Source organism: Arachis ipaensis, chromosome B04, assembly GCF_000816755.2.
Source record: "Arachis ipaensis cultivar K30076 chromosome B04, Araip1.1, whole genome shotgun sequence".
NCBI classification, from domain to species: domain Eukaryota; kingdom Viridiplantae; phylum Streptophyta; class Magnoliopsida; order Fabales; family Fabaceae; genus Arachis; species Arachis ipaensis.
The window spans coordinates 94600187-94610292 of NC_029788.2; positions in this window are offsets into that span (position 1 = coordinate 94600187).

Consider the following 10106-nt stretch of genomic DNA (forward strand, 5'->3'; position numbering starts at 1 on the left):
GGTGTTTTTAAAATTTTAGAATTAAAAGATAGAATAGTAATATTATCACGTTTAAATATGTGAATATTAGAAGAATTATATTATATCGATATTGAACATCAAGAAGACTAAGAATTCGTCTTAAAAACAAAAATGCTAAAATAGTGGAAACTCGTAAAACTCATGGAGTTAAGTAAGGACAGCAAGAGACCTGATGCTTGAGCATCTTTTAGTAATTTTCTTAGTTATTTATCTTAACAAGATCAGTGATTTTTCTCTAAATTTATTGTGTTTTAGTCAAGATAATTCGAGTGCTTTGCTTTTTATGTTTTGTAGGAGATTGTTGAAGATTATTGCAAAGTTGGTGCACGAAACTGGCTCCGCAGAATTCGCACAGATAGACCGGCAAGTATATCGGGTCGTCCAAATAATACTTGAGGTGAGTGAGGGTCGATCCCACGAGGATTGTTATTTTGAGCAAGCAGTGGACACCTTGCAGATCTTAGTTAGGCGGATATAAAATATAGTTTGTCAGGGAAAACGCATAAAATAAATAAAGATAGAAATACCGGATTGATTTGTGAAAACAGTGATGGACGAACAGTTAAGGCTTCGGAGATGCTTTGTCTTTCTGGATTAACTTTTCTTACTGTCTATCTCAATAGCTTTCTGATTCCTTCAATGGCAGCCGTAAGTGATTAAGTCATGTCCTCTCATCAAGTTAACCTTTGCTACTGTAGCAATCCACCACGTTGAGATTACTCATGTCCTCTCATCAAGCCACCTATAGGTTTCTCGTTGTAGCAGAAGATGAAGCTCTAAGCAAGCCACTCCCCTTCGCGATCCTACTCAAGGTGCCACAGACAAGGCAGATCTTTTGGAGCAGAGAGGGTTGCTTCTCTGACTCTAGCCTTAGCGCCACAGAAACCTCACGCACCCATAGATAATGGATTATATGTCACATATCCAAAGTTGCTCAGATGCTCTATACAAATCCGCATTGCAAACTCTAGCTTTAGTTCAACGCTATCCGGGTAAGGAATCGCACGGAACCTAAGTAGAACAAGGGTGATTGTCACAGGTCACCCTCAATTCATGAGATGAAGGACGAGAATGCATAAGAGAATAGAACCAGAATTGTATTGAAAATAGAACAGTAATATTATTAATCCATGAAACTCAGCCGAGCTCCTAACCCTAACTTAGGAGGTTAGTGACTCATGCTGATAGAAAATACAATAGAAACGTAAAAGTGGGCAAGAATCCTCTAACAAGGATGAACTCTTGTATATATATACGAATCTAATGACTAAGGATTACAGACATAAGATAAACTGAGTTGATAGTGCGAAAATCCACTTCCAGGGCTCACTTGGTGAGTGTTTGGGCTGAACAAAGAGTGTCTCCACATGCTAGGACTCCCTAGGGGTGTTGAACGCTGGCTAGAGGCCCCCTTTTGGGCGTTGGACACTGGCCACCCCCTTTTGGGCGTTGGACACCAGGAATGGGCTGGTGGCTGGCGTTGAACGCCAATTTTGGGCCTTCAATTTTGAAGCAAATTATAGACTATTATATATTTCTGGAAAGCCCTGGATGTTAGCTTTCCATATCTGTTGATTGAGAGCGCGCCATTTGGACTTCTGTAGCTTCAGAAAAGCTCCTTCGAGTGCACGGAGGTTAGATCCTGACTGCATCTGCAGTGCTTTCTCTATCTCTGAATCAGACTTTTGCTCCAGCTCTTCAATTTCAGCCAGAAAATACATGAAATTGCATGAAAACACACAAACTCAAAGTAGAATCCAAAAATATGAAATTTTGCACTAAAACCTATAAAAACATAATAAAACTTGAACAAAACATAATGAAAACTATATGAAAATGATGCCAAAAAGCGTATAAAATATCCGCTCATCAGAACACCAAACTTAAACTGTTGCTTGTCCCCAAGCAACCAAAAAAACACAGTAGGATAAAAAGAAATAGAAGGATGCAATAAATTTCAGAGTTATCAATGAAGTTCAGTTTCAATTAGATGAGCGGGACTAGTAGCTTTTTGCTTCTGAATAGTTTTGGCATCTCACTTTCTATTGAAGCTCAGAATAGTTGGCACCTCTAGGAACTTATAATCCAGATGATATTATTGATTCTCCTAGTTAAGTTCTTTTTTATTCTTGAACATAGCTTCTTCAGAGTCTTGGCCGTGACCCTAAGCACTTTGTTTTCCAGTATTACCACCGGATACATAAATGCCACAGACACTTTAACTCGGTGAACCCCTTAGGATTGTGACTCAGCTTTGCTAGAGTCCCCAGCCAGTGGTGTCCAGAGTTCTTAAGCATACTCTTTGCTTTGGACCACGAATTTAACTGCTTAGTCTCAAGTTTTTCACTTGACACCTTCACACCTTCACACCACAAGCATATAGTTAGGGAAGCAGCTCAATTGAACTGCCTAGGCTAAGATTTCTCTTTTAGGCCCTCCTAACCATTGATGCTTAAAGCCTTGGATCCTTACTCTTGCCTTTTGGTTTAAAGAGTTACTGGCTTTTTGCTTTTGTCTTTTAGTTTAAAGAACTATTGGCTTTTTCTGCTTTTTAATTCTTTTTCTGCTTGCTTTTTTTCGCATTTTTTTCATTTGCTGCTTTTTCTTGTTTTAAGAATCAATTTTAGGATTTTTCAGATTACCAATAATACTTTACTTTTATCCTCATTCTTTCAAGAGCCAACATTCTTTAACTCCAACATCAAACATGCATTGTTTATTCATGCATTCAGAAAACAAAAGCAATGCCACCACATCATATATTTGAACTATTAAATTCGAAATTTATGTATCACTACTGCTTCAAAATAAATTCAAATTTTATTCAAATTCAATGAGATGATAAGAGGAACATTTTATAGCTAATTTGAAAAAATAAAAACTTAAATCCTAATAATACGCATGCAATACTTAAATTAAAAGACAGAAATTTAAATAAACATAAAAACTTAAATTATGGACTCTCTAGGGGAGTTGAACGCTGGCTAGGGGCCCCTTTTGGGCGTTGGACACTGGCCACCCCCTTTTGGGCGTTGGACGCCAGGAATGGGGCTGGTGGCTAGCGTTGAATGCCAGTTTTGGGTCCTCAATTCTGAAGCAAAGTATGAACTATTATATATTTCTGGATGTTAGCTTTCCGTAGTCGTTGAGAGCGTGCCATTTGGACTTCTATAGCTCCAGAAAAGCTCCTTCGAGTGCACGGAGGTCAGATCTTGACAGCATCTGCAGTGCTTTCTCTGTCTCTGAATCAGACTTTTGCTCCAGCTCCTCAATTTCAGCCAGAAAATACCTGAAATTTCATGAAAACACACAAACTCAAAGTAGAATCCAAAAATGTGAATTTTGCACTAAAACCTATAAAAACATAATTAAACTTAAACAAAACATAATGAAAACCATATGAAAATGATGCCAAAAAGCGTATAAAATATCCATTCATCAAAAGTCAGAGAAGAAGTTAAGTCGGAGAAGAAGCTAAGTCAAAGAGGAAGCAGAAAATAGAGAGCAAGCAAAAACAGAGAAGGAAGCAAGCAGAGGCAACGCGTGGCACTTGCCTCACGCCATGCATGCCCCCCAACAATCTTCCATAAAGGGCATGACACCCACTTCATGCTACATCACGCGTTGAGCCAAAGGCCAGAGAGGTGTCCAAGAAGGTGCACCGAATGTGTGCTACACCCTTCACGTCCCTCACGTCAGCCTCTTCTCACCCTCGAAGGCGCAAAACCTGCCTCATGCCAGCTCTATGCAATCTCGAAGAAGTGGCATGCCAGCTCCCAGCCATCATCTAAGGCGTGGCACTTGCCCCACGCCTCTCATGCCCAACCTCCTCCAGCATTGAAGACGTGCCACGGCAGGCACGCCAGTTCTTCTCCATATTCGAAGGCGTGGGACATCCCACACTAATGTGTTAGCATCTTTCCTTTATTTTCTATTTATTTTAAGTTAGAATTGAATGACTTTTAATTGAATCTTAGTGTTTGAAACTTCTTTGGATGCTACTTTGAGTTGCTTTAGTGTTTCAAATATTTCAGGTGAAGTTTTGATCGGTTTGGCAGAGTTCGTGTGTAGGAAAAGAGAAGAGTTAGAAGCTACCAAGCTGGAGCTAAACGCGGACCTGGGGTTTAGCACCAGCAGCTCAGAAGCATGGCATTTCTGCCCCCTTGGATGCTAAATGCCGAATCTGGCGTTTAGCGCCAGCAATGCGGATCACACTTCATCAAAAGAGCATCTTTTGTTGGATTTGGCTTTTAATTATTCTATTTTATTTTATTTTAGTTATTTTTAATTACAAACAAAATCTTTTAGGTTTATAATTTGCTATTTTATTTTAGTTTCAAATCACATTAGGTTAGATATAAAAGGAAAAAGATTTAGCCCTTCAAGAGATCTTCTCTCTTACGCACTTTCACATTTTCTGAACCCTAATTTTTTCTCTGAGTCATGAGCCACTAAACCTCCTTGGTTAAGGTTAGGAGCTCTGTTTATTTCTATGGATTAAGACTATTATTATATTTTAATTAATGTATTGATTTCAGTTTCAAGGATTACTTTCATTCTTCATCTTATGAATCTGGATAGATCGAAAGAATAACCCTTATTCTATATGCATTTTTGTGATTCTTGGAAGAGTTATCTCACTTGAATACTAGCTTGAAAGTAAATCCCTCCTAAATTGCTAATTATTTGGATTTAACGGGATACGTGACATATAATCCTCTTATATTTGGGTAATTAGGATTTTTGTGGCTAATAAACTAGGTTTGAACTTAACCCTCTAATCTATATTAAGTGACTAAGACACTGGCGGTTGATTATGTTAGAGGAGACTAAATCACTAAGGAATTAGAGTTTAGTCAATTACAGTTTGCCATGAAATGAATGTTGCATGATTAAAATAGTTAGTAAGAAAACTTAATCCAAAAAAATAAATAACTTCCAAACCTTAACTGCCTTCTCATATATATTTCACACCAATTCCACTGTTTGCTTCCTTACTCTCTAAATTTTTGTTTAGTGCGAATTACGACTCTCAAAACACTATCTTCTGCTTGCCTGACCAAGTAATTCATTCGACTACTGTTGCTTAGTCTATCAATCCTCGTGGGATCGACCCTCACTCACCTGAGGTATTACTTGGTACGACCCGATGTGCTCGCCAGTTCAGTTGTGGACATTCGAATTCTGCACCAAGTTTTTGGCCCCGTTGCTGGCGATTGACTGTGATTGACAACTAACCATTGTCTGATTGCTTAGATTAGACGTTTTTAGCTCTTAGTTTATATTTGTCTTTGAGCTGACTTGACTTGATTCTTATTGAGACTTGTCGCTTTTTGTAACAAGCACCTTATACATGTGATTATTTCATTATTCCTAAGGATAAATAAGTAGTTTCTCTTCATCATTGAATTGGTTATTGTGTGTTGTGCTAACTTTTATCAATCTTGTAATTTCACTTGTACACAACCCAAGCCCCCGCATCTGCCAGCTGAAGGTGAAGGAACGTAAAGCTTCATTCTCCCCCGTATTGTGTTCGTGCATAGAGGACCGTGCAACGCTTAAGTGTGGGGGAGGATTCACCATTTTTAAGACGTAAACTTTCTATTTCGAACACTTCGCACTTTATTTTTTGTTTCTTTTTATTATGTTCTTGTAGATATTTGGAGTATTTTTTATTGTTGCATTGAATTTTCTTCTTGTATATATATCTTATCTTATACAATTGCATTTTGCATTTTTAGCTAGTATATATTTTATATATGTTGCATTTTTGCATATTTCACTTAGTATATATTTTATAGATAGAAGTTGTGATTGGATGTTGAGTATAGCACCTAGTTCAATTTTATCCTAATTGTTCATGTTAGTTTTTGCGATGTTGAAAACTAGAAAGAGAACTAGGAAAATTTTGAAAATTGCATCCATCACGTCATACATATATATAGGAAATAATTTTGGTGAAAAACAACAAAAATTTTCAAGATTTTTGTTTTTAGGGCGTTCTATTGAATTGATTTGGAAAATTATTTTTAAACTTGCTTGAATGATTTTTGTGGAACATAGAAGAGAGATAGAACAAACAACCTTGTGAGTTGTTGAGCCTATAATGAGTGGTTGCATATTTTAACCACTATTTTGTTCTTGTGTGCTATGCTCCTTCTATGATTGTGATCTTGGTTTTGCTTGATTCTTTATGTCCTATATTTGATGTTTTGATTGCATTTAGCATGATTGAGGCAATTTTTGAATTAAACTCACTCACCCATATGGACATGCCCTTGTATCTACCGTTGTTAACCCTTTTTGAGCCTTAATCACCCCATTGTTTTCAATATCACCACATCACAACCTTAAGCAAAAAATCATGAGTAACCTTAAATTGCTTCTTTGATTAGTTTAGGTTAAGGTGTGTGTTTTATTTAAGTGTGGGAGAAATCTTTGGAAAACATTGGTAGTGAATGAAAATATTTGCTTTGGATATTTCATGGAAAAATTTGGAAAATGGGTGCACATTCATGTTTCAATTTGCTTTAACCATATGCATTTGTCATAGAAAAAGAAAAAGAAATAGAAAAGAAGAAAGAAGAAAATATAGTAATAAGATGGGACAAAAGTTATCCCAAAGAAGAAGAAAAAAATGAATAAGAAATGCATATGTATTTTGAATAGAAACTAAGGCATGCATGTGTGTGTGAAAAGAAGTAATGGGTGGCTAGAATGCATTTTTGTGATTGGATTGATAAAAGTTGAGTTGAATACTTAAACTAATCAAGGATTCAATTGGATTAGTCCACTTAGCCATATTTATCCTACCTTAGCCCTAACCCCATTACAACCCTATGAAGTCATCATGATAATTGCATTCATGCATTCGTGGTTGTTGATTGTTAGATGAAAAGCAATTCCTTGGAAGCATGATTAGAGAAGACTTGAGTGATTTGACCCTAAACACCGAGTGATTAGAGTGCATACACACCTAGTGAGGGTTTAATTACTCAATTCTATGTTTTTACACCTCTTATCATGTATTCTTGCAAGTTGCTTCATTTTGATGAGTTAAAGCAATTCTTTAGATTTTTTATTGCATTAAATTAATTCTTTGCTTGGCCTTATATGTCTATACTCTTGCTTGGAAATTTGATTGTTTGTTTTCACCAAATTAATACGAACTATAGATAGATAGATATAGATAGCATATACTTGCATGCATATAGATAGTTGCATTCAATAATTTGGTTACCCCTTTGATTATTCTCCTTGTTTGGTTTAGTATGAGGACATGCTATTGTTTAAGTGTGGGAGAATTGATGAGTCCATATTTGATGTGATATTTTGGCTTGATTTGAAGGGATTTCATCACATAAACTCACACTTATTCACTTAATTAGCATACTTTTGTGTTATCTCCCCAATTTGGACCTAAATGTGAAAACGTGCATTTTTGTGCTTAAATTAGTGATTTTAATTCCACTTTCATGCCATTCGATACCGTGATATATTTTGTGTGTGATTTCAGGTCAATTAGGCAAGATTGGCTAGGCAAAAGTAGAAGAAAGCATGTACAAGGGAAAACACATGAAGAAAACAAGGAAAAGCACACACAGTCAAGTGTGCGTGCGCACAAGAAGGAATTAGCATGTGTGCGTGCGCACATCCTTATGTGCGTACGCACAAGTGGCGAAACAGCAAAGTGTGCGTACGCACAGGTCCCTGCACGTGGTTTCATTAATAAAACACGTGATCCGTAATTTTGGGGGCCTTTGGCCCAGTTTTGGAAAGCTTGATGCTGAAATTAAAGTGCTATATGAAGGGGATATCAACACATATAAAGGCATTGGTTAGTATTAGAGTAGGAGGCCTCATTTTACATTTTTCGCATAGTTTTAGGAGTAGGAGTAGTGTAGTTAGAATGCTCTCCTAGGGTTTCATTTCCATCTCCATTGTAGCATTTTATAGCAAGCTTTGATTTTGGATTTTGCTCATCTTTTGTAAGTATTCTTTAAGTTCCTCTTTAATTCCACTACTTTTGCTTTTATTTTCTTATGGTTCAAGATACTTTGTTTATATATATGCAATTTTGGTTTCTTGGAATTTTGATAGATGAATTTAATGTCTTATGCTTTATATATGCTTGTTTGATTGTCTATTATTGATATTGTGAATATTTTGGTTATAGCATTCATTTTCCTTTGCGATTTCTCATGTTTTGCTTTTATGCCCACCAAGTGTTTATGAAAATGCTACTTGGTAATTTTGAGTAGATTTTCTCACCTTGGCTTGGGATTTGAGTTCCTAGGATACTAGAGTCATAATGTCCGACATTTAGTGGTAATTCTTGGGTAGTTAGTTGACTCTTGTTTCCATTGACGCTAGCTTTTTATCAACTAGTTTGGTAAGTTAGCTAGGACTTATGGATTAAGGTCAATTATGCTTGACTTATTCCTCGATGTTAGGGGTTGACGAAGTGAGACTGACTCATCATAATTATCATAGTTGTGGTTATGGCGATGATAGGATTCCTTGGATTCTCATTCCCGAGTCAAGGCTCTTTTATGCATATCTTAGCATTTTCACTAGTTTTGATCTTGTTTCCTTGCTAATAGCATTGATTGCAATTTTGATCATTTCTTAGTTTTTTTATTTCTTAAGTTCTTTTAATATTTCATTCTTTGATTCAAAACCCCTTTTTGCCTCCACGACCGAAAGAGTGACACTTCCAATTGCATCTTATGGAGAATTACCCGAGGTTGAAAGACTCTGGGTATTATTTTGGATTTGAAAACTAAACTTTAATTGTTGGTCGATTGTTGGATTGGGACTATACTTACAACGCCAATCTTATTTTGAGATAAAATTCCTAACCCGCTTTAGGCCATGCATCAAGTTTTTGGCGCCGTTGCCGGCGAGACAATTGGTGTTATATTTTTTGTGGTTGTGAATATGTTGATAGTGTAAATATCTTACTTTTTGGTTATTTGGTTGTTTTTGTTAATATATAGGTGTTTGTTTTTCTTGTTTATTGATGTCTTTTGCTTTTATTTCCTACTTTCTTTATGAGCTATCACCCTTGTTGCTTGGATCTTGGTTGTGAGTATTTTGTAGGGTATAATGAATTCAAATTGGGATTGCTTCATGGAGTGGGAGAATCAACTAAAGGAGGAACCAATCGCGTATGAGCAACACTCATGGCAACCACCTCCTCTATACTACAACGAGCCAAACCCTCTCCTATGTGAATACCAAATCCAAAGATATGAAAGATACCCCCTACATGACTCCCAACTACCAAACCTTCAAGCACCACACCCACCACCTCCATGGAGTCAAAATACTTATACACCTTACCACCAACCATATGAACCACCACACCCTTATACACCACCTCAATACCCTCACCCACATAACACACCTCCCAACTATACAACCTTTCTCCCAACCTTTGAACCTTCTCTTCCATCAAATTGTGAAGTACTCCAACCCTTGCCCTAAGAACAATAAGACCTTCAAGCATTCTTCCAAGAGCAAGAAGGATTCCGAAAGAAGTAAGGGGAGTTCATTGCTACCATAGTCGAAGCGGTGAACTGTTTGGCCTCATTACGCTCAACCACTCAAGACATCCCCCTTGAAGAAGGTGGAGGATCAAGTAAGGAGTGTAGAGAGGATGAGAACATGGAGCCTCAAAGAAAGGAAGAGGAGCTAAGGCTTGAGGAGGAAGGTCAAACTAGTAAGCCGAAAGAGGTGAGTGGGGAATTGAGGGAGTTTGATCAAGAAGTGGATTGCATCATCAATTATTTTTTGTCCACCTTAGTCAACCCCCTCAATGATCTTGAGGAAGCTTTCCCCTTGGAGTTTGAGAGAGATTGGGAAGAGCTAGAAAAGAGTGGTGAGCAAGAGGTGATCATCCAAGAAGTGGAGGCATACATGCAAGAGTTTACAAGAGTGACTCCAACCCAAGGGCAATTTGAATGGGTAACCATTTCCTCCATGAGCTTCATAGGCCCATACCAATTTGCTATCTTGGAGACGGATCATCAACTTAAAGCACTTCTTGGAGTGCTAAATGGTGAAAGATTGGGTGTTGGTTG